Source organism: Lissotriton vulgaris, chromosome 5, assembly GCF_964263255.1.
Source record: "Lissotriton vulgaris chromosome 5, aLisVul1.2, whole genome shotgun sequence".
Lineage (NCBI taxonomy): Eukaryota > Metazoa > Chordata > Amphibia > Caudata > Salamandridae > Lissotriton > Lissotriton vulgaris.
In genome coordinates this window covers 1,183,630,909-1,183,654,050 of record NC_141693.1, presented here as the reverse complement: position 1 = coordinate 1,183,654,050, position 23,142 = coordinate 1,183,630,909, and the positions used below count along the sequence as shown (strand labels likewise).

The window sequence follows — 23,142 nt, the reverse complement described above, 5'->3', positions numbered from 1 at the left end:
TAAATTATCACCTTGTGATTACCGCCAAATGTATTTTCCTGTACAATTTCTATTATTAGATATGTTATACGTTTTTCTATGCTGCTTCGCTAAAAAGTATCTGGCAATATATTATAAACTGTAGGAAGCTGACTCTGTATGTGATATTATCACTAGGTAGTAATACCGTGCACCGAGTCCAGGGGTTGACCCAAAAGTGTACAGGGCTCAATGTAAAACCCAAAGTGCTCTACAAGTAGTAGGCTGGGCGGGCAGCCTTTTTATTTTAATTTTAATTTTATTTGTGCATTTCTTAAGCGCAGGCGAATCATCCCCGGGAAGATCTCTCGGCGCTAGAGGAGAAGACACGTAGGGCCAGACCGCCTAAAACAACCATGTTTTCAAGAGTTTCTTAAAACTAGGAATGTCGCTACAGGACCTGATATTTGCTGGCAATTTATTAATATCTGGGTGCCAGGTGGCAAAACGCACTGTCACCCCTTCTTACTCTATGTATTTTCTGGGTACGTAGAAGATTGGCATTGCTGGATCTTAGCTGTCGAGCCGGCTGATACCACCTGAAATTATTTCTAAGATATACAGGTCCCTTTCCCTGTAGTGATTTGAAGGCCACACATAGCATCTTAAATACGGCTCGTTTCCTCACCGGGAGCCAGTGCAATTGGTTCAGCAGAGGGGCAGATGGGGTTCTTGGCGGCTTATTTAAGGCAAGGCGGGCTGCAATGTTCAGCACTACCTGCAGGCGCGTAAGTAGGCCCTCACGGGCACCCACCAGTAGCGCATTGCCATAGTCCAGTCGACTCACCAAGACTGACTGGATTAAGGTCTTCCTAGCTGATCGAGGAATCCAGGGAAAGATTTTCTTAAGCATCCTCATTGTGCCAAAGCACGTACCGGACACTATCTTCACCTGTTCCTCCATGGATAATTCATCGTCAATCCTCACACCCAGATTCTTTGCCCATCTCCTGGGTGGTGGGGGCTCACCCAACTCGGGTGGCCACCACTCAAGGGACCAGATTGTCTCGGCCTTTCTGAAAACCAATATTTCGGTTTTTGAGGAGTTAAGTTGTAAAAAATTACTCCTCATCCAGACGGCAATACTAGACATGCAGCTTCTAAATTTACGTTGAGTTGATATAATTTCGTCCTCAATAGGGACGATTAGCTGCGTGTCGTCCGCATAGGCCTTTAAAAGAAACAAGAACCTAAAACATTTCTTGGTTAAAGGCAAAATATCGGAGACCATGACCCATCAACAAACTGCTCTTGACAGACTGAACCCCATATTTGGGAACCATCGGTGCGGAAATTGTCAGGCCTGCCCGCATGCCGTAGTGGGGGAAACCATCACTACCTGTGAACGTACGGTTTCTGTGACAAGAAATCAGAAACTGATGAATTGCCGCGCCAGCAATGTAATATATGCTATCCTGTGCCCTTGTCTCATGCCATTTGTGGGAGAGACCGGGAGGGAATGTCGCCTGAGAATAGGCGAACACAAATGCAACATATGGAACAGGAAAACATCGGACCCCATCGTGTCCCACTGCTAGAAGCCAAACATTCTGAAAAGGACCTTAAATGGTTCATATTGGAGAAGATCCAGGCACGACCTGGAGTTGACCCTACGGTCCTTTGCAAAAAAAGAGAGGTCTTTTTTTTTTTTTCTTAACTCGGTAAAGAGGGGATTGAACGAAGTATGCCTATGGTCCAATGCCATAATATGATTTTGCATATGGACTAAGGGGACTTACCCCCGTTCCTAAAAAAAAAGAAAAAAAAAAAAGTAATTCCTTTGTTGTTCCCTCTCTAAACCCCCCCCCTCCCCTCTTTGTTGCCTATATTATCGGGGTACATGTGATCCTCGCTTTCTGATGGCTATATTCTGTCCATCTGATCAGTATTCAGGTGTTTACCCAATACCCACCCCCTCCCCCCACTTGGCCCTTCACTTTATTAACTCATATCCGGAGTAGATGGAACTTATTTCCCGCTCCTTACCGCCCATTGAGTCTGTGCTGAAATATATTCTGTTCCTATAAGTGGCTCCTATAAGACTGATTAAATTTTTTCATTAATTCGTTCATGTCCTTTTCCAAAATAATTTGTTTATTTTGAGGTCTGTCCACTTTCCTTGTCTATCTCCCAGTAGGTTTCCTTTTTACTTTACCTGGAAATATCATTGCTAAAAGCCCCTTTTAGGGTTTGTTTTTTGAGCCCTTTCTAAAATGGTCGCCCCTCTTTATTTGTTTCTGTTCTACTAGACAGACATTAGTCCCATTTCCATCTCTAGGAGTCTATCTTTCCCTTCCGCCCCTTGCTCTTTCCCTATAGGCGGAATCTGGAAATGTTGGATTTAAAAGGACGCGTTTGGATGACCTCGTGTGAGGCTTGACCTTAAAGATTCCGGCTCCCGTTTCTTCGCCGTGACGATTTGCCTGAAGCTCTTTGTTCGCTCCTACCGGTAAGTGCTGAAGAGGCCATTCCACGGGATGAGACCTAACTGCCCGCACGCCACTATTTCTACTCCCCATGCACAGCTGTACGCTTTGGGATACCCTGTGGGCTTTTGCCATTAGGCTATATCCTCTGTATGTTTTAGCCGTATGCTTTTTCATTCCTGACAGCTTTTTTCCATTCCCTTCAGACTGAATCTATCCCTTATCTGGAGTTATATATAACAAGCCCATTAGGGCTATTTAAACAATTTCTGCCCACCCTTCCTTCCCAGATTATGGGCCCGACCCTACATTGGCTATTGGTGAGAACTGCGGACTAGGCATGGGCGGAAAATCCGTTTCGCTCGCGGATTTTGCGGATTTTCGGTAAATTCGCAATCCGCGAGATTCGCGAATCTCCCGCAAAATCCGCAAATCCGCGAGCAGCGGATTTTGCTCGCACTGCTCGCACTGTTCGCGTGAGTTCGCGGCTTCCCAGTACAACTTCGCGCCCCGCGAATAAGTGCCAAATTGCAGAAATACGATCTAATCAAAACTGAAACTACTTACCAGGTTCAAAAGTTCAGGCTCATCATTAGTAGCCATTTCCTGTAGTGCTTGCTGAGGGGCCCCTCCAGAGTTCAGTTGCCAGTTGCAACTATTATGTGACCCTGCTCTGAACCTCAGAATAGTTACACATATGCCACAAAGGTCCTGAATTACAGCTAAGGGAGACAAGCAGGAGCCAGGCTGGCAGTTCAAATCCATTAATCAGCCCCTAATTCATTATTGTCAGTTGGGGCAGGGCAGGTGTTGTAACTAATTTTGCAACAATGAAAGCACTTAGCAAGTGCAAAAGTTCACTAATCAGGAAGCACTAAGGAAGCAGGTGCCAGCTAAAAAAAATTCTGTGACACATTAATCAGCCCCAAATTAATTCAGGTCACTTGAGGCAGGGAAGGTGTGCTTGCGTTGCCACAATAATGTACACTGACTGGACAACCAGAGGGTGCTGTGATGAAACAGAGGGTGGCATGGGTGGGCCAGAGGGTGGCATGAGTAGTCAGAGAGTGGCAGTGGTGACAGAGAGTGGCAGTGATGAAGAAGAGTGTCCCAAACAAGCTGGACACGTAGAAACAACAAGTTCGCGAAACTTGCGACCCGACAGGTAAGTTCGCAAATTGCGAAATTGTAAAAACCCTCGCGAACTGGCAGAAACACGGGCGAACACAAAAAAAAAAAATCTGCAAATTCGCGGGAATTCGCGGATTTTGCGGATTGCGAGTTCACAAATCCGCAAAATTCGCGAACGCGAGATCCGCAAAATTCACCCATGCTTACTGCGGACACCTATTAAGACATTCTTCCTGAGACCATGCGACTGATCCCTAGCCCCTAAAGGCCCTACAGGTACGCTGGCAGTATATGTTCTATCGTCATGACAGATACCCATCAGCTGTCTATGCTTTATCTTTATGACAGATACCTGTTAGTTTTTTGAGCTGAGCGTAAGCTCTGCACTAGACTATTAATTTTAACTAGGGTGCAGTTAGGCGAATAGTAGCCCGTTGAGGACCTAGATCTTCGCAGCTAAAACTTTACTCTAAATGTTTTATGTATTATAGGTTATCAAGATAGGAGGAGGTTCCTACCTGAAGAGTTCTACCTGAGCAGACTGTGTTAACAAGAATATTAGGTAGGTTGTCGCCTAATTTGTTGCAGTGTAGAACGCCTGGGGGGTCCCGTGTACACCTTTGGGCCGGCTAGTCTGTCCTGTGCAGGGACAACCTGGTGCACTGAGTGCGCTCTAAAATCCCCTTGAGAAAATCATATTGAGCTTTCATGCAGGGCCCCGCCTTTGCCTAATTATTTTTGATGGAACCCTTTGAATTTGGAAATTGATTTGAACAATGATGTCACGTAACTCCCCCTTATGGGTTATAATCATCCCCTTGTTCTCCCCCTCCCTTTCTTATTCTCTCCCCTTTCGTTTCTTCCTGACTCCCTCCTCCTCCCTCCCCCTCCCGCCTTCTTCAACCCTTTCTCCCCTTCTTTCTCCTCCCCTCTTTTCTAAACTTGATCGGTTAAACATCTTTGAAAGGACCTATCAATACACATTGAAAACCCAAAACTTCTAGGCGGGAAAGCCGAAGTGGAAAAGCAGCCCGCTATAGAAGCTGCTTTTGAAGCCTATTTCCCAGAACCCCATCTTGGTCCTGGAATGAAATTTAACACATAGTGGTAAGTAGGTGTGCGTTACATTTTCTGGTCTTTGAAGTAGAATAGTTTGGACCATGTTGAGTCAAGGCCACTTGAGCTGAAGTCTCCCCACTCCGATATGCTTTTCTCAGGCTACCAATGATGAATAGACCTGTGTCAGGACTTGATTAGCCCCCATTAGACTGGCTTGGCTAATATTATAAAACCTTTCCCCATTGGGCCGTCCATGCCCACTCTACGATCTATACTGGGCTGGCTAGCCCTGGATAGATGAAACAAGAGTTGAGAACTTTCTCTAAAAAGTATTCGACCTATTTGAGTGAATCTAAGGACGCCGTCTGGTCCTGCGACCTATGTTTGGGATATAGCGTTGAGAAATGCAAAATCAGATGTGAATTATTCTATGAGCAGGATGAATGAAAGGAGAGAAAATGGATGTGTCTATGTATGATGGTGTGGTATCTTGAGTCTCCCTGCTGCTCTGCTGGAATGCATGTGATGTAGAATGTTGGATGAGTGGAATGCTTGTGTTTTTTGAATGTCAGTTGGGTGAGGGCTGAGCAACAGGGCAGCTGCTCCTGATGGGGTTAACATTATTTCTTATTATCTATCATTTTAATTCAATAAAGTTACTTGCTTAATCAACAAGGAAGATCCAGCTTCTTATTGATTACATCATTTGGCGACATCTTTGGAGAATCTACGCGTGCAACATAAAAGAAAACGAAAAGCTATGGAGTACTGATAAGGAACAGGCAGAGAAATTCAAGCTTGACGAGAAAAGGTAAATGAAAAGTAAAGAAAATCGAAACCAGGATATCTCGAGGTAAATGAATCTTAATTTAAGTGTGTGTAACGCAGTCTTGCAAACTAACCCCATCAGTGTCCCGTACATCGGTCGCCCTGAAACCCAGGCTAGCCAGATTCATCACTGTGTTGTTAGTTGTGTTCGGGGGCAGTAAATCGAGCCTCGGTGTAAAGTATTTACACTTTGACAGCTGCTGTGTCATTTGTATGTGGATTGGGGGCAGCCAATCGAGCCTCGCAGCAATGTTCATTTTGTCATTTAAACAAGGTCTGCTCATCAGAGCCTCGCAGCAATGTACATTTTGAAATTTAAACAAGGTCTGCTCATCAGAGCCTCGCAGCAATGCACATTTTGAAATTTAAACAAGGTCTGCTCATCAGAGCCTCGCAGAAATGTACATTTTGAGCAGCAGGACAGCTGCTCCTGATGGGGTTAACATTATATCTTAATATCTATCATCTTAATTCAGTAAAGTTACTTGCTTAATCAACAAGGAAGATCCAGCTTCTTATTGATTACATCAGATGGCCTTTTGGATGTACTGTTGTTCCTAGACCTATGAATGGCCATCTCTTAATCTATAAAGTTATAAATGAAGAAACTGAATGGTGTATAGCAACCTCCACATTCAGAGCCAAATATGGTTCAGAAACTTGGATGTAAATATTTGTTATATAATTACACAATCAGCTTTTCCATGCATGTACTTTGTATTTTCAGATACTCTGTCCCCCACCCGAGGTACTTCATCGCCCTGACAAAGGTATGGCTCACGGGCCTTACACCGAAACGCGTGTCGGCGTTGTTCTTCTTGGCGGCAGGACTGTATATCCCATCATCCATCTCTATTCCCGTTTTTGAGGCCGCGCCCACCTTCTTTTGTTTAACGAACTGTAGTCCAGTGTGTTCATTTGATGGCGCTCTTTGTATCAGTGGGACTTTGTTTGATTGAGTGTGTGATAGTTTGATTTTGTGATTTGCCCGGTTTGTGTGGGACAGGGTGCACTACATTGATTTGGTGTATTTTTATTTGATCCCTTGAAAGATTAATGCACTCATGTATTTTTGTATTATCTATATAAGAACTTTTGAAAACTAAAGAAAATAAATAAATAAAATTATATTTTTTTAAATAAAAAAAGCCTATTTATGCTTAAATGATGCAATGCTTGGCTCTGAATGAGAGGTGGGTTGCTCCGTATAAAGTATTGGATCCCTATTTGGGACCTCATCTGAATTGCTCTGGCAGGTTTTTCTTTTTTGACTAGTTCTGGTATTTTTTCTCCGCTAACCTGCCTACATCCTTACCCGGTGGGGGCCTCCTTCTATTTTGTTGTCCGCCTAGGAGATGGTCTCGAACCCATGGCTTCTAATAATATCCGCCAGGGGTGTTACATAGGCATTGAACAGAGTAGGGTTTAATACTGAGCCCTGCGGAATGCCCCTATCCATCCCCGTTACCTGTGATACGAATGACCCTAACTGGATACTCTGTGTGCGACCCAATAGAAAGCTCTGGATCCACTTGAGAGCTTTACGCCTCACCCCGATTCTGCTCAATCTGTCCAGCAGCAGCTGATGGGAAATGGTATCAAATGCCGCTGACTGATCGAGGAGGACAAGGATTACTGGACTCCCTCCGTCTAGTGTCATCCTGATGGTATCTGTTACTTCAAGCAATGCAGCCTCTGTACTGTGGGATGCACGAAATCCAGACTGAGAGGGATCCAGGAGATGGTTTTGTTCCAGATATTGGGACAGTTGTTTATTCACTAGATTTTCCAGAACCTTCGCACAACAGGGGAGGAGCGAGATTGGTCTATTGTTCTGGAGCTCAGAAGGATCCGCCCACGCCTTCTTTAGGAGTGGTTTGACCCGCGCTTCTTTCCATTCATTTGGAAATATAGCTGTTTCCAGCGAGATGTTATAAATTTCCGCAAGTGCGTCTGCTAGGATCGGGCTGAGAATTGACATTACTGCTGGGGGTACCGGGTCAGATGGTGAGCCCGACTTTACCCGACTTAGTAGGGCTCCAACGTGCGTACTAGTGATAGTGGCGAAAGAGTCCAACCTATGGGGGCCCTCTTCCAACAGGGTTTCTTTAGGAGCGTTTTCCTCTCCTTGTTCCACCATAGTTGTCTCAAAGGACTGGTAAATCAGGTCAATCTTCTTAGTAAAGTGCCTGGATAAGTCCTCACATAGTTCTTGTGTGGGGGGAGGTACCACATTATTCACCTTAGGATTAGTAAATTCTTTCAATTTCCCATACATTTCACTGGATGAAATTTTGGCCTCAATGATACGTACAACCAGGTGTATCCTTCTTGCTGCCTTGCAGCTATTTAAATAGTCACTGTGTGATTTTCGGTATAGCATTTGGTCTTGCTCCCTCTTTGACTTTCTCCATCTCCTCTCCCGGACTCTACTCTTAGTTTTTTCCTTTCTGAGAGTACCCGAATACCAGGGGGCCGGAGCTGGCCTCTTCTGGGTACTAACTCTTTTCAGGGGAGCTATAATGTCTAACGCTACCTGAATTGCTCCCTTTAATTTTTCCCAGGCTACATTGGGGTCCACTTCTAAATTAAGCAGGGGAGCCACATATTCCTATCCAAAACGGAGGCGGTTACCCTCGACCAAGGTCTCCGATGGCTCCACTGACCTTGTCCCTTATGTACTGAATGGGCGGACATCACTGAAAAACTAAGTTCCATGTGGTCCGTCCAACCAAGAACCTGTGGAGGCTCAGTGGCCAGATCTGTTATATTGGAAAAAACGGCATCTAATGTGTGTTCTGCCCTATGCGTAGACCCAATAGTTCTCAAAGATAGCCCAAGAGATTCCATTATGGCGATCAGACTCGCTGAGTCCGAATTAAAAGACATCTCTAAATGATGATTAAAGTCCCCTAACAAATTGAACTTTTTAGTATTAATAATATGGGGTGCCAAACTCTCTAGTAGTATAGAGCCAAACTCCTTGTTACTGGTCCCTGCCGGATGATATACCAGTGCTCCTGTCCATTCAATAACTAGATTGGACTCTAGTCGGAAGATAAGGAGGTCCATATTAGCCAAAGAGATTCTCTCAATCACCCTAATGTAGTAGGGGAGCCGTGTAGCAATGGCTAATCCTCCTCCTCGTTTCCCCTTCCTTTCCAGTCTACTGACTGCATAGTTACAACAAAAGGGTAGCATGGAGTCAAAAAGAACTGAGTTTAACCCTAAAGAATGCCTCAAAAGAAGAACAACAAACATGAACTGCTAGTGTATGAAAAGAAAGACAACAATGGGACCACTCAACTGTTGTAACTGTTCCTAGGAACAGTAGCATTTTGGGGTCAATAAACTGTCCCTGCAGACCCTCCCCCCCGAGTTTTTTGACTACTGACTGCATAGTCATCCGGAAAGGCAACTGCTAAGACGGGTGTAACATCATGATCAAGCCATGTTTCTGTAAAAAACACATATCGGGCTTCCGGTCTTCTAGTAGGTCCCAGATCTCAATTGCATGTTTGGGGATAGACCTGGCTTTCAGGTATGGTCCCCGGATGCAAGGTCTAGGTCTGTCCTGCCCGGTCCCGTTACTCCCCCCCGGCCCTTCCGGTAAATTTCCTGTCTCCCAGAATGAATGTTAGGGAAGGGAGCTAGCTGTTTAATCGGAAGCCACTGACAGTTAATGCATCCCTCAATCTCAGACCTCTTACCCTCACCCATCCATCGCTCTATATCCCTAGGGCAGTATGAATGGGAATTATGAGCCAAAAGAGTCTCCGGCGTATAGGTCACTCTGTTCTCCCTGATCCTGCAGTGGGGGTGGCAGCATTCCCAGGCAGCTGGCGGCGTTCTGGCGCGGACGGGCAAAGACGGGCTTGCATTTGGCGCGCCGATGGCGCGCCTGCCCAGGAGCCGGAATTTATATTAGTGGCGTGTTGGCGAAATAACAACTAGACTGCCAACCGCCTACTCAATTTCACCCGAGAAGATCAAGGAAAGACTACTCTCTTAGGAGTAAAGCAGAGGAGTGTAAGACATTTATTGCACATACATGATCAATAATGGACACACGACTCAAGAAGGAGATCCAGACCAATTTTTATAAAGCTATAATTTGTACTTTATTTTAAGATCCAGGTCTTCGTAATAAGATGTCTTTTTAAATTAAAAATACTTTTCAGGTTTCAGAAGTGTGACAGTTCACATTTCAGAGCAATTCAATACTACCCTGTGGAGTAAAACAATTGTGTGGTATAACAGGTGCATACACCACTTAAAGTTCCAGTCCAGTCTTTGGGGGGCTCAAGCCAACACTGTGGGCAATGTTGGTCGTGAGGTACTGGGGGCACCCAAGAGGTGTGGGACTCAGTATCTGCCCTGAGGCAGTTGATGTCAGCAAAGAGATTTACCATTGTGGTCCGCAGAGAGCAATGACGCAGATTGATTTTCAGCAGACCGCCAATACAGTTACCATCGCGGTCGTAGAGGGCTGGCTGCTGTTGATTGGATGGAGATGTTCTGCTGTTGTTGGACCATCACTGAGAGGTCGCAATCAGGCAGGCAGAAGAAGAGGGGCAGGAGGAGGCTGACAGAGCCACTTGCAGGAGGGTACAGGCTCTCATGCTCAGAGCTGGGCACAGCTCAGGTCGGGGGGCAAAGAGGATCCCTCAAGGTCGTGGAGGCTGTCCTCCTGCGTGGTGTTCTTCTAACTGAGTAGAGTTGTGTCGGCACAAAAGCCAGTCTTCCATCACTGCAGTTGTTGAGTTCTTTGGTAGCAGTGAGTCACGTCTACACAAGGGTCAGTCCTCACCACTGCGGTTTTCAAGTTCTTTGGTAGAAGTGATTCATGTCAACACAAGGGTCGGGTCACCACTGTGGATCTGGTGCCAGCGGGCGCCAGAGACAAGAGCCGCTCGTCGGAAGGGAGGTTCTTGGCACATTAGTGAAGGTTGAAAGGTCTCCTGGGTTTCCTGGAGGCCTTGCAGAGTTTCTGGAAGAACAGCAGGTCCAGTGGTCAAATTGGTTGCAAGTGGCAAAGTGCTTGTCTGCAGCAGTTCAGTTCTTGGTTCGGCAATGGTTGTCTTCTATCTCTTTCTTTGGTCTGTCGAATCGGAGGACCAGGTCATGGGGACCCACCAAATACTAAATTTAGGAGGCATTTTATGGGAGAAGCAGATCGGGCCAATGAGCACCTCACCTGGGGTGACTACACCCTCTATTATGCTACCAATCTGTGGGAGGCATCACAGACCTAACCCCAATTTGAGGCGTTCCCCACCTTCAAGATGGCGGCGACTGAAAGTTGTGTTTCACCTCGCTTCCCCCACCTTAGGGGTGGAGTTGGCAGACGTCGGCACACTTCCTATCTTTTTTAATGTTTCCACTGGTTTTTCCACCTCAATTGGGGGTGTAAACCAGGGGCTGCCATCTGCTGCTAGCAGCAGAGGCTGGGGGTCGCATTACAAAGGCAGAAGTCCTTTGAGCACTGGCCCATCCTGGGGGATGAGGCATGACACCTCTGCCTAGGATGTGCATTGTTTCTGGTCCCAGAGAGCAGCAACTCTCTCCCCAAGGGTCCAGAAACATTTCTGATGGTGGCTGGCTACCTACAACCTGTCAGAGACCACACAAGAGATTGAAGAGATTAAGGGGTACCTCTGGGGTGTCCTTTGGGTACATTGTACACTAAATCCCACACTGGCATCAGTGTGGATTTATTGCAAGGAGTAGTTTGGTACCAAACACTCCTGTATTCAGTGACGCCATCATGGTGCTGTGGAAATCGAGTTGTTGATTTCCCAGCCCATGTACTCTCTATGGCTGCACTTGCACTTACCATATCAGTAAATGGTGTCCAATATTGTAGGGATCTATCTACTCATGCAGATATGCCCTCACATGTAGTGTAGTGCACCCTGCCTTAGGGCTGTGAGGCCTGCTAGAAGGGTGACTTATCTATGCTGTCAGGCAGTGCTAGCTGGCATGGCACCCATACAGGGTTCCATGTCGACTTTGCCATTTTCTCCCTTACAGTGGCATGCAGGCTGAAAGGCCAGTGGCATTCTCCCAGTGAGGGGGTCCCAAGGGACCCTCCCCTGCCCTTGGTACCCAGGGTATCATTTACTAGGGACTAACATTAAGCAGAAATACCAATTGGGATTTGTTTTAGGGAAGGAGTACTGATAAATAACATCTGATTTTAGGCTATGTCTACAGTATCCAAATGAGAGACAGGTAAGTGCCTTTTCCTGTCTCAATACCACCGGCTGTTATTTACATTTTTTATGTCATGACCAGAGATTTTAAATCCAAGTACCTTTGATATGCCAACCAAGGCTACTTTTTTGAATGATGATATGTCAATAACAGATTTATTTCCAAATGTTTCAAAAGAGTTTTTCATGACTGAACATTTTTGACACAAAACATTAACATTTACCTTTTACCTCTTGCCTGTGGCTGGGATTTCCCAGCCGTGCGGGAAAATCTCACGCATGCGCAGATTGGACAGCGCTCGGCCGTCGGACGCACACGCCCATCGTGACGTTGGATGGCCGGGGGCCGTCTAACGCAGGCAAGGAGTTAAGCGAATTCTAAATCTTTACAGTTTGCATTTTTCCTTCAGTTCATAGACGTAGATACACTGGTACTGGTAGTACACGGAATTACAAATAACACAGTTGAAATCAGTAATATTAGTATTTAATGTCCCTTTGAATTTAACCAGAGTAGGTGGACTGTATATCTATTCCAGTGAAAAAGCGAATTCTCTTTAAAACCTTATGCTTGGTCCACAAACACATGTATGGAAATGGGCCAAAATACTGGTCTCAAACGTTAAGATGGTATTTGCCTCAAAGTGATCTGATATCTAGTAATGAGTCACGGCTGACGCCTCAGAGAATATCGACCTCCAGAAATGGAGGTTGCGCTTTCTCTCTCCTTGCCCCCGCCTCATAGAATGAAATGCCTTCCAATCTCTGCACTATTCCAGAACACAGCTGTTTTCGCAAGAAGCTAAAGACCTGGCTATTTGCATATTAGACCATCTTGTTTCTCTTGTCAAAGCCGTCTGCAAGTGCCATGAGACTCCTCGGATGTGATTTGTGCGCGATACAAATGTTCTTGACTTGACTTGACAGTGAAAATTGTCATTTTGTTTTTAAATCCCTTTTAATTTTATGATTTCAATTTGATAGGGTTAGAGTGAAAATCCCATAGTTAAACATCAAAGAATTTTCAGAGAGGTGTCCTTAAGGCAAGATGAATGTAGTTCAGCATGAATGTCAGGGCACAGATTTTCATGGGTAGAATGGTTTCATAACCATTTATGATAATTAAAGATGCCCAATGGAGCTGCAGCCTATGAAATCTTTCACAGAACATTGTATTCAACCAAATAAATTCATGCCTAATAACTTTAAAATTAATCTACAATGTCTACTGCGCAGGACTAAGAAACTAGCCTTCGAATCAGTCTTCTTTCTATGCAAAAGCTCCGGTGAACTCAAGAGAATAGTTGCAAGTCTGTGGGGAAATTGGAGTAAAACTAGGAGAAGCAGATTTAGCTAGGGATATGTTTGCAACAGCTTTATAGGAGAGAAAACATGTATCCAGTAGGTCCTTAAGTAACATAAACTTGAGACCAGTTTTCACATGTGACCTAAAAGGAGGCAAGTTAGTATGATCATACTTGGGAAGAGGAGTGGTTCAGCGGCCAGGGTGGCTGACTCTGGAACACAGGGGCTCATGGTTTGATCCCCGGCGGCAGGTTAGCCCAGCACCTTGTGACTCTGGGCAATAGTTTGTTTAATCTTCCTGACGGCCCGAGTGCTGGGACACCTCTCCAGAGGTAGCTGTGCACTTTACAAATGTTTATTTTTGATTTAATTTCATCATATCATCTTATTTGCTACCACATTTCATAGAATTAGTGCTATGAATGCTGTTCCGGTAAGTTAATTTGTGTTTTATGTATGAATAGAAGTAGTGATATTCTCATAGAGATGGCCATGGGTGTCTGAGAGTTATTGAGAAGTTGAAGAGATGTTGTGTGGGTCAGTGTCAGTAGCCACCAAGAGGTAAAAGATTATTTTTTGGGAATATGTCATGTTATGATTTGCTGACCTGATGCAAGGAAAGTTTGTTTGGGATGATGAGCTTTGAATATTTTGTGGAAATTCGCTTCAAGCTAACATGTGTTTTTTAAGTTTGTGCCTGGTTGATTGGTCTGAGCACCATAATTAGGCACTGAGGGCCCAATTCACAGAACTAACTTAACACAAAATCCTAAACTTACTACCATTTTGGTGTTCACAAAAGGCACTTACTCATTTTGGTATTCACAGAAGGCACTTACTCATTTCGGTATTCACCGAAGTTAGGAGTCCTAACTTTAGGACTCCTAAATGCCTTCTGTGCATACTGACAGTCTTAGAGTTAGGATTTTTCTAAGTTTAGGAGTAGTAAAGTTAGGACTCCTAACTTTAGGACTCCTAAATGCCTTCTGTGAATACCGCAAGTCTTAAAGTTAGGATTTTTCTCAGTTTAGGAGCAGTAAAGTTAGGATTCCTAACTTTAGGATTCCTAAATGCCTACTGTGAATACCGAAAGTCTTAAAGTTTGGATTTTTCTCAGTTTAGGAGTAGTAAAGTTAGGACTCCTAACTTTAGGGCTCCTAAATGCCTTCTGTGAATACCGAAAGTATGAGACCTCCCCCAATGCTGCTCCTATATAGGAAAGAGATGAAAAGTCAGCTGCTTAAAAAACAGTACATTGCAATGCATTAACAGATCAGCTATCTCTTCTATAATTCATTGACTTCATTCATGTCTTTGTCTCTGCTGAGCACCCCACTGCATTTTGGCTAGGTTCAAGTAATAGAAATACCATACACTAAAAAAGTAAAACCTGAAAGCCAAAGCGGATAAAAGACAAGTAGCAATATTGTCAGAGAAACAGGAGCAGTTCCTGGTAAGAAAACAAGTTACTTACCTGTAACTGTAGTTCTCCAGTATTAGAAGCTTTCATAGATTCACATGCCTGAATCATTCCCCGTCGTCGAGACGGGAGTCTCCGATAAATAACAAAGCAATGCTTAGTAGTATAGCAAACTGAAAAGAGGCCTTTTGCAACCCATAAACCTTGTTATGTAAAAGAAACCTAACTTTTCCCTGAACCAATCAGAGCTCCTCACCCTCTAGAACCCTCCTGAGAGAACCTTTTGCTCCTCAGATTTTCGCGCACTTGTGCATCAAAACACTCCTCGTGCTAAATACAAGGTGAGCCTCTCAGGGGTGAAGGGTGGGTCGCATGTGAATCTATGAAAGCTTCCAATACTGGAGATCTACAGTTACAGGTAAGTAACTTGTTTTCTTACTCCAGCTTTCATAGATTTACATGCCTGAATCAAAATAGCGAGCAGTAGTATAAGGCACATTTTTATTTTTCTGTACATCATTTGTTTATAATTCTACATATTAATATTGCAATCACAGTTACAAAACATAGCAATGGACAAATGTGCATTCGTAATCATGAAAAAAGGACGGAGGGATGTAAAAGATGGCTCACCATTACTGAATAATGTTTTTGAGCACCGCTTCTCCCACCACCACATCTCTCTCTGCTGCTGCTTCCAAGCAGTAATGCCTGGTGAAGGTGTGTGTAGATCTCTAGGTCACTGCCCTGCAGATATCCTGGATCGGCACTCCTGCAAACAAAGCAGTGGAGGTGGACACTGCTCTCGTAGAATGGGCATGAACTCGTGCGTTCAGAGGTTTTCCAGCAGCTTGGTGACAATATCCTATTGCACTGGAAATCCATCTGGCAATTCCACATTTTGATAGAGGAAAGCCTTTCCTGGGTGCGCTGAATGCGACAAAAAGCTGTGAAGACTAGCGGAAGGGTTTAGTCTTTTGCAAATAGAATTTGAGACATCTTTGGATGTCCAGCGAATGTAGAACTCTTTCCGCCGCTGCTGTTGGATGAGGAAAGAAACATTTAAGAACTAATGGTTCATTCAAATGAAGTCAGTTGGTACTTTTGGGATAAACTTTGGATTAGTTCTGAGAATCATTCTGTCCTCCTTAAATTTCAAGAAAGGGTCTTGTATTTGAGAGCCTGCAACTCCCCACTCTTCTGGCCGATGTGAGCGTGATGAGAAGCGCCACTTTCCACAATAGGAATTTGAAATCTGCCCTGTGTATTGGCTCGAAGGGCTGCTTCATTAATTGAGAAAGAACAATGTTCAAGTGCCAGAGAGGGGGTGGAGGCTTAATTGGAGGAAAAACTCCGAACAATTCCTTCATGAATTGTTTAATGATTCTTGCAGACCATAAGGACGGTCCCAAGGATGTCTTTCTGTAGTGTGATATTGCAGCTAAATTTACCTTTATAGATGCTTGAGCCAAATCCAACTTAGCCAAAAGCAAGATGTATGGAATAATGTCATGTGGTGCAGAAATCATAGGATGAATGTTACTTCTTTGGCACCATAGACAGAATCTCTTCCACTTCATTCTATAGGTTCTGTTTGTACTATCAGCTCTGGCCTTTGAAAGGATGCTTTTACATTCCTCTGAGATGTTCAGATGTTGAAACTCACAGTGCTCAGGAGCCAGGCCGCTAAGCGCAAGGATTTCGGGTCCGGATGGAGCACTTGTCCCTGGGACATCGTCAGAAGCAATGGTATTGGCTGAAGGCGAATCAGATGGACCTCCAACAGCAGCAGAAGCTCTGTGGAATAGTGTTGTCTGGGCCACCATGGGGCTATCATGATCAATCTGCATGGCTCCTTCTTGATCTTCACAAACACTCGTGGCAGTAGGGGAATTGGAGGAAAGGCGTAGGCAAAGACGCCGGACCATGTCATCGAAAACGCATTCCCCCAAGATCCCCGTTGGGTAAGCCAGCTTGCGAAGAACCGTCATTTCCTGCTCTCCGCTGTTGCGAAAAGGTCTACTGTCCTTTTTCCCCGTCTTTGAAAAATGCCGTCTAGAATTCCTTGGTCGATCTCCCACTCATGGCAGGTGGATTTGAGCCTGCTGAGAGTATCTGCTTTGACGTTTTGGTCCCCCGGGAGATGTTTTGTTGATATGGATATTCCGTGTTGCAGTGCCCATTCCCATATCCTCTGGGCCTCCTGAGACGGGGAGAGTGATCTTGTTCCTCCTTGTTTGTTTAAGTAGTGCATTGTAGTTGTGTTGTCTGTTCCTATCAACACATATGACTTCCTTATCCTTGGTAGGAAAGCTAGCAATGCCAAGCGGACGGCTCTGAGTTCTAGTAAGTTGATGTGCAGTTGCTGCTCAGGCACCTTCCAGCGGCCGCTGACTAGGATGTCTTGAAGGAACGCTCCCCATCCTTCTAGGAATGCATCTGTAGTAACTATCAGTGGGGCTGGCTCTGTAAGGAATGATAGACCCTGCAAAACGTTCCGCTTTTGGGTCCACCATGTCGCTGCTTGAACCATGACCGGCGTTACTTCGACTATATCCTCGAAGGATTCCTCCGCTTGATGCCATTGTACATCTAGTTGCTCTTGCAACGGAGGCATCCTTAACCTGCAGAACGGTACGAGGGGAATACAAGATGACATTGTTCCCAGTAATGACTTATACTTGCGTACTGAAAGACACTTTCTTTTTGCAAAGCCTTGAAAGAGAGATATCATTCTCAGTTGCCTTTCTTTGGAATGGAACGCCTTGTTTCTCTCTGTATCCAATATTGCCCCCAAGAAAGTGATGTTCTTTATTGGTTGAAGGGATGATTTTTTCTTGTTTAAAGTCAGACCTAACCTGGCAAACAACTCCATGCAAGCCGCTGTTGACGATCGGGCCAATGCTGCCGATGGTGCCTTGACCAACCAGTCATCGAGGTAAGGAAATACTTGTTGTTTCTGTTTCCTTAGAACAGCCGCCACTGGGGCCAGGCATTTTGTAAAAATTCTTGGGGCTGATTTCAGGCCAAACGGCAGTACCTTGAATTGGTAATGTTCTCCGGCTACCATGAACCGAAGGTACTGTCTTTGAGAAGGATGGATGGGGATGTGAAAGTATGCATCCTGTTGTTCTAATGTGGTCATATGATCTCCTGCGTCCAAAAGTAGAAGGATGTCTTGAAGAGAAACAATTCTGAAAGATTGCTTCTTGAGATAGGTGTTTAGGGATCTGAGTTCTAGAATGGGATGCTACTGAAGAAGGTTTTTCTTGACTAGAAAAAACTGGGAGTAAAACCCCCTTCCCTTCTGGGAGTTCGGCATCGGTTCTATTGCTCTGTTTCGGAGCATTGTCCGAATCTCTCTTCACATTTGATGTAAGTGCTTGACCTCTTGATGTATCGGCGGTGTACGAGGGGGCGTTTGTAGAAGTTCTAGAGTGTGGCCGAATTGAATAATGTTGAGGACCCATTGATCCGTAGTTATTTGTTGCCAGTATTGGAAATAATAAGCAATCTTTCCACCCAGGGGAACATGTGATATTAGAGGAGTAGGTGTAGCTGGATATTGAAGGTTGTCATTGTCGTCGGGTGTTGTCTTTCCCCTGACGACCTCCTTTCCCTCTAGGAGTAGATTTTGTGTAGCCTCTTGACTGGCGCTGTGTATACTGCTGACGGTAGGGCTGAGATGAGGCGTAGTAAGATGAATATCTTCCTTGCTGGTATCCTCCTCTATAAGATGAATGGACTCTACCCTTAGAGCCTCTAAAAGGAACCTTCCTATATTGTAGTGTTCCCAATGACTTAGCTGTATCAGTATCTTTTTTGATACTCTACATGTTTGTTTGCCAAATAAATCCATTCCGTTGAAAGGCAGGTCTAAGATCTTATTTTGGACCTCTAGTCTACATGCTGTTGCCCTTAACCATCCTTGTCTGCGTAGTACCGCTGCTCCACCCAAAGATCTGAATGCTGTGGTCGCTATGTCCATAGTGCAATCTATGACTTCGGCCGAAGTACTCTCCCCCTCTTGCAGAATTTTTCTGGCTTCTTGCATCTCCGTTCTGGAAGGCGGTCAATGTACGCCGAAAGGTCACACCACATTTGCCTATCGTACCTGCCCAGAATGGCCAGGGCATTCGCAGCTCTCACTAACAGGGCAGACATAGAGGAAAATCTTATCCCCGCATTGTCCAATCTTTGACCCTCTCTGTCCGAAGGCACCGTAATAGGAGCTGATGGATTTCTTGATTCCTGCTGAGCCGCTTGGGTAATAACTGAGTCCAGCTTGGGGAGACCTAAAAGACAAGCTGGAGCATCTGAAGGCGCTTTATATTTCTTGTCAAGTCTGGCGAGCACTGGAGTCACTGTTGCTGGTGTTTCCATGACTTTCAGGCCTTCCTCCCATAGATGACTGACAATTGGCAAGGACCGAACTAGCTAATGATAAGTTTCCTTGAGGTCATAAAGGGAACATTCATCTTTGTCCGTTGACATGGTGAGTGCAAATCTGTTTTTGGTGCTCTCCATTAGGTTATGAAAACCACCGATGTCTTCTGGTGGAGAATCAACAGGCTTCGGCGAAGGAGAAGAAGGCGACGGAATGAGATAATCATCCCACTCTCTACTAGGGTCTGTGATTTCTCCTTCCTCCTGGTCATCATCCGTGGTCCCTGGTTCCTGTTGAAATCTCTGTGGTGGAGATCTAGGAAGGGGCTGTGGTAAAATCTCATGTCTACGCACTGGTGTACTTGGTACAGAGCGTGGTTGAGGCGTAGTCACTGGAACTTCCTTAGAGGCATGAGGTACAGGATATCTCCTCTTATAATCCTCTAGCATAAACTGCAGATCTTTTAGTAAAGAGGATGGAACACTCGTCATCTCTTCTTGATACTCCTGGCGGTATTGTTGCTGGGGACAATCTTGAAATTCTTCATATTCGTCCTCTGAGTCATCACCTGTAACTGCGATGGGCTACTAGCGTAACCAAAAGGACTGCCATCATCTCCGTCTTCCTCATCCAAAAGGTGAGATGGTACCAGAGGTGTCACCTTATTGGAGATGTAAGTTCCGGTGTAATTGTCCTTTTACTGGCCAAAAACCTCTTTTCTGGGGATTTTTCCCTTCTCAACGAGCCCGTCGACGAGATTGCCATCGAAACCAATGACATCATTGTCGTCGACGCTACCGTCGACGTTGCCATTACTGTCATCGTGGTTGCCGTCGATGATCCCGTGGTCACGGTCGTCGTCGACGACATGATCATAGCCATCGTCGTCGTCGATGCCGTTGTTGCCACAGATCTCGCCGTCAACACTGCTGTCGACGGTGGTACTGTCGACGGCGATAAAGCCTTTGAAGCAGTCTTTACCTCAGGTTTCATCGGCGACAACGTCATTTTCTTCGTCGACGCTCCCGCCAACGATGCAGATCTTTCCAATCTTTCCTAAGAAGGTGTGGAGGGCGGCTTCTTGACCGTAGGCTTGACCTTAGGGGGAGATTTTGAGGGCTCTGAGCTTGTCCTTTTGGCATGTTTTACCCCCAAAGCATGACCCTTTTTCTCCTTTTCCTTGCCTGAAGGAGATTTAGAGGGACTGTGCCCCGAAGACGCTGGGATGGCCTTTTTAGGGCCTTCTCAGGTCTTTCCCCTGAGGTATGAGCCTGAGGAGATCTGCTCCTTTTCTGAGATCTCCTAGAAGAACAAGACTCCTCCTCACTGTCACTAGACATGACTTCCTTCCTGGATTTTAGCTTTTGAAGCCATAGTAAAAGCCTTTCTTCACGGTCCCTCAAAGTTTTATTAGAAAAAGTACAACATACCTTGCAATCCTTTGCCTGATGCTCTGGATAAAGGCAGTAGATGCAGTCCTTATGATGGTCATCTGTATAGAACCTTTTCTTAGAGCAGGTGGTACAAGCTCTAAATAATTAAATCTGGATAAGAAGAAACTATCAAAACCAATCTAGATTGAGTAGATGTCAGGATCCCTCTAGTTAGGATTCAGAAAAGGCCACACCGACCCGACACAAGGGTTTCACATCCTTGAGGTGGAAGAAAAGGCACCTGATATCCACCCTGATGTTCAACCAATGCTTTAAGAATATACAGAACTCCGCAGAAAACCCATCATGGTGAAGCAGAACGGACACAGCCATTACAGGTCAGCAGTCTAGTGTCTTCTCAGCGCGTGAGCACGTCAGCCCTGAGCTCCGTGCCGGAATCGAAATTGAAAGTTCAGAAACCTTGCCACAGTCTTTCCGAAAATAGCCACAGTGTTTCCGAAGCAGCCAAGTATCGCATGCGCAATGAGGGACGCCTCTCATGCTGACTTGAGAAGAAGAAGAATCCAGTCAGGCTTGTTTGTTTATTTTTTTTCCCCATTGAGTGGAAATACCTGAGAAACTCTTAGTTAAAGCTTCCAGCTAATTTTTCTTGAATAAGTACTTCGAAACGAAAAAACTGTGACATTTAGAATTTGACATTCTCCTCAGTCCTTGGTTCTTATTTGTTACCTAGTCAAGGAATCCGCAGAAGCGCAGTTGAACTTATAAGCTCCCTCACGCTACAATCAGGTAAAGAGAGGGAGAAAAATCTAAAAGAGTAAAGGAGTTACACGCATTAGTTTTAAAGGGTAAATTCATGTACATCTGTTTTTTCTTGCAGCAACGAAGTAGCCAGAGGGAACTGATATCAGCAATTAATTATACAACAGAGAAGCAAAGGCCTAAAACTTTAGGGGTAATGGTTAGTCTAAAGTGTAAAGTTTCAGATTAAGTTTATTCTAGAAATGTGTGTCCTATAATATTTTGTTTCGTTCAGGTACAGCCAAGAAGACGCCCCAACCAACGACAGAGTCATCCGATTCCACTGAGGCCGTCTCTCTTTTTTTGTCTCTCCACTTAGACATTACCTAGAATTATATAATTATAAACATTCGGGTGGTGTCTGAGGCGGAGGGGCGTTGGGTACATCGTCGGCTCCTGTGGATGTATCAGGCACCTTGACAGTAGAAGTGAAGAGTTTGAGCAGAGCTCAAAGGAGACTTCCTAGCACAATGTGCGGTAGAAAATCTGAGGGGCAAAAGGTTCTCTCAGGAGGGTTCTCGAGGGTGAGGAGTTCTGATTGGTTCAGGGAAAAGTTTGGTCTCTTTTACATAACAAGGGTTATGGGTTGCAAAAGAGAAATGGGCCTAGGCCTCTTTTCAGTTTGCTATACTACTAAGCATTGCCTTTTTATGTCCTGGAGACTCCCGTCTCAACAACAGGGAATGATTCAGGCATTTGAATCTATGAAATCTCCAATACTGGAGTAAGAGTAGTGTTTTTTTAATGGGCTTTGCAAGGGATGAGATGGTGAGTCAAAATAAGTACAGCAAGGGAACTGGAGCTAGGTGCATGCTGTGTGGGGCAACAATAGGAATGGAGGGAAAGGGAACATGTAAAACAAGGTTTGGTGGATGTATGAAGCTAGAAAAACAGACATAAATACAACTGGCCAAAGGGCAGCCAGGCAATAAATGGGATCACTAGGAAGAACACACATATAAAAACATGCAAAGTGGGTAGCACAGTTGTCTTGTCAGATGCAATGAATTTGCAATTCATTGAGTCAATATTCACTGCAAAAGGTTTCTGCATTTTATTCCTAGAGCTATTTTAAAGCACGTTCCATTATCTAATCTTTTGCAATCACCTGCAGTGATGTTGGTACTCCTATCCCATTCAGGCTATACAAATGAGACCTACTGTCATACTAAATTCCGCACCAGTGATTTCCACTGGTGCTAAGCTTACTGTGCACTTGATGTTGGTTTTTCATCTGTTTAAGCATGATTGTCCTGCACTATGATCTTGGCAATGCCTACAAAAGATAGTCTCTGCAGATGGCACCACCAATTTAAAATTTAAGTAAAGGATGTCCTCCTAACCCTTTTAGTACACTATCAGCTGGTAGAAAATCAATTTACTCACTGCTGCTCAGGCAATGGAATGCTCTCCCTTCAAATCTATCTTATCAGACAAATCTCTGGATCTTTAGAAAGACACTGAAAAAGCATTTTGTTGATGTCTTCAATCAGGGATGTAGCTTCATGGGGTGTTTAAGGGTGTGAAACCTCCCAAATACTTTTTCAGGTCAAGATGTGCACTTTCCTAGCGCCTCTTAAATTTGCTTTAATAAAAGCTAATGTTAATCCATCTATAATAAGAACCTAGGCCACATTTAGGGTTTACATGACTACTGACTTGACTCTTCACCAATGTCATTCTCAATCGTGCAAGCCATGAATATTTCTAACACAATCGTTTCTAATGGATTCCTGTCTATGCAGTGATATGTTATGTATATTTATAAAGTGCACTGCAAGTATATCTTGGCGCTGATATAATCTGATGTACTAAGGTGAAACACTTCCCCATGGTAAAGAATCACACTTTTTTGATTTTTTTACATTATGTGGGTTGCACGATATACATACCAAATGTTTTCAAGGCTTGGCTCATACACAGACTGCTAGAGCAGACTGCTAGAGCCAAGCCAGACCTTTGGCTCAGCTCTGGCTAGGCTCAACTTATTCATATGTCTAAACTCCCTCCTCTATTTGCACTCAAGCTTAGTACATGGGCTGCCAGTCACTTAATACAATTATATTTAAAGGTGAGGACTAGAAACATGGTGCCATGTCCTTGTGCACAGATTTGACAAATCTACCATCGAGGTTTCCTATAATAGAGATGAAGAAGT

General features: G+C 44.6%; 2 protein-coding genes across 2 annotated transcripts in view; both read right to left on the bottom strand.

The window, feature by feature from the left end:
• LOC147712229 (scavenger receptor cysteine-rich domain-containing protein DMBT1-like) overlaps positions 1-23,142 on the bottom strand; it is a 1,653,398-nt gene that overhangs the window by 1,457,086 nt on the left and 173,170 nt on the right. The gene's annotated exons all lie outside the window — the stretch shown is intronic.
• LOC147712231 (scavenger receptor cysteine-rich domain-containing protein DMBT1-like) overlaps positions 1-23,142 on the bottom strand; it is a 66,107-nt gene that overhangs the window by 12,496 nt on the left and 30,469 nt on the right. The gene's annotated exons all lie outside the window — the stretch shown is intronic.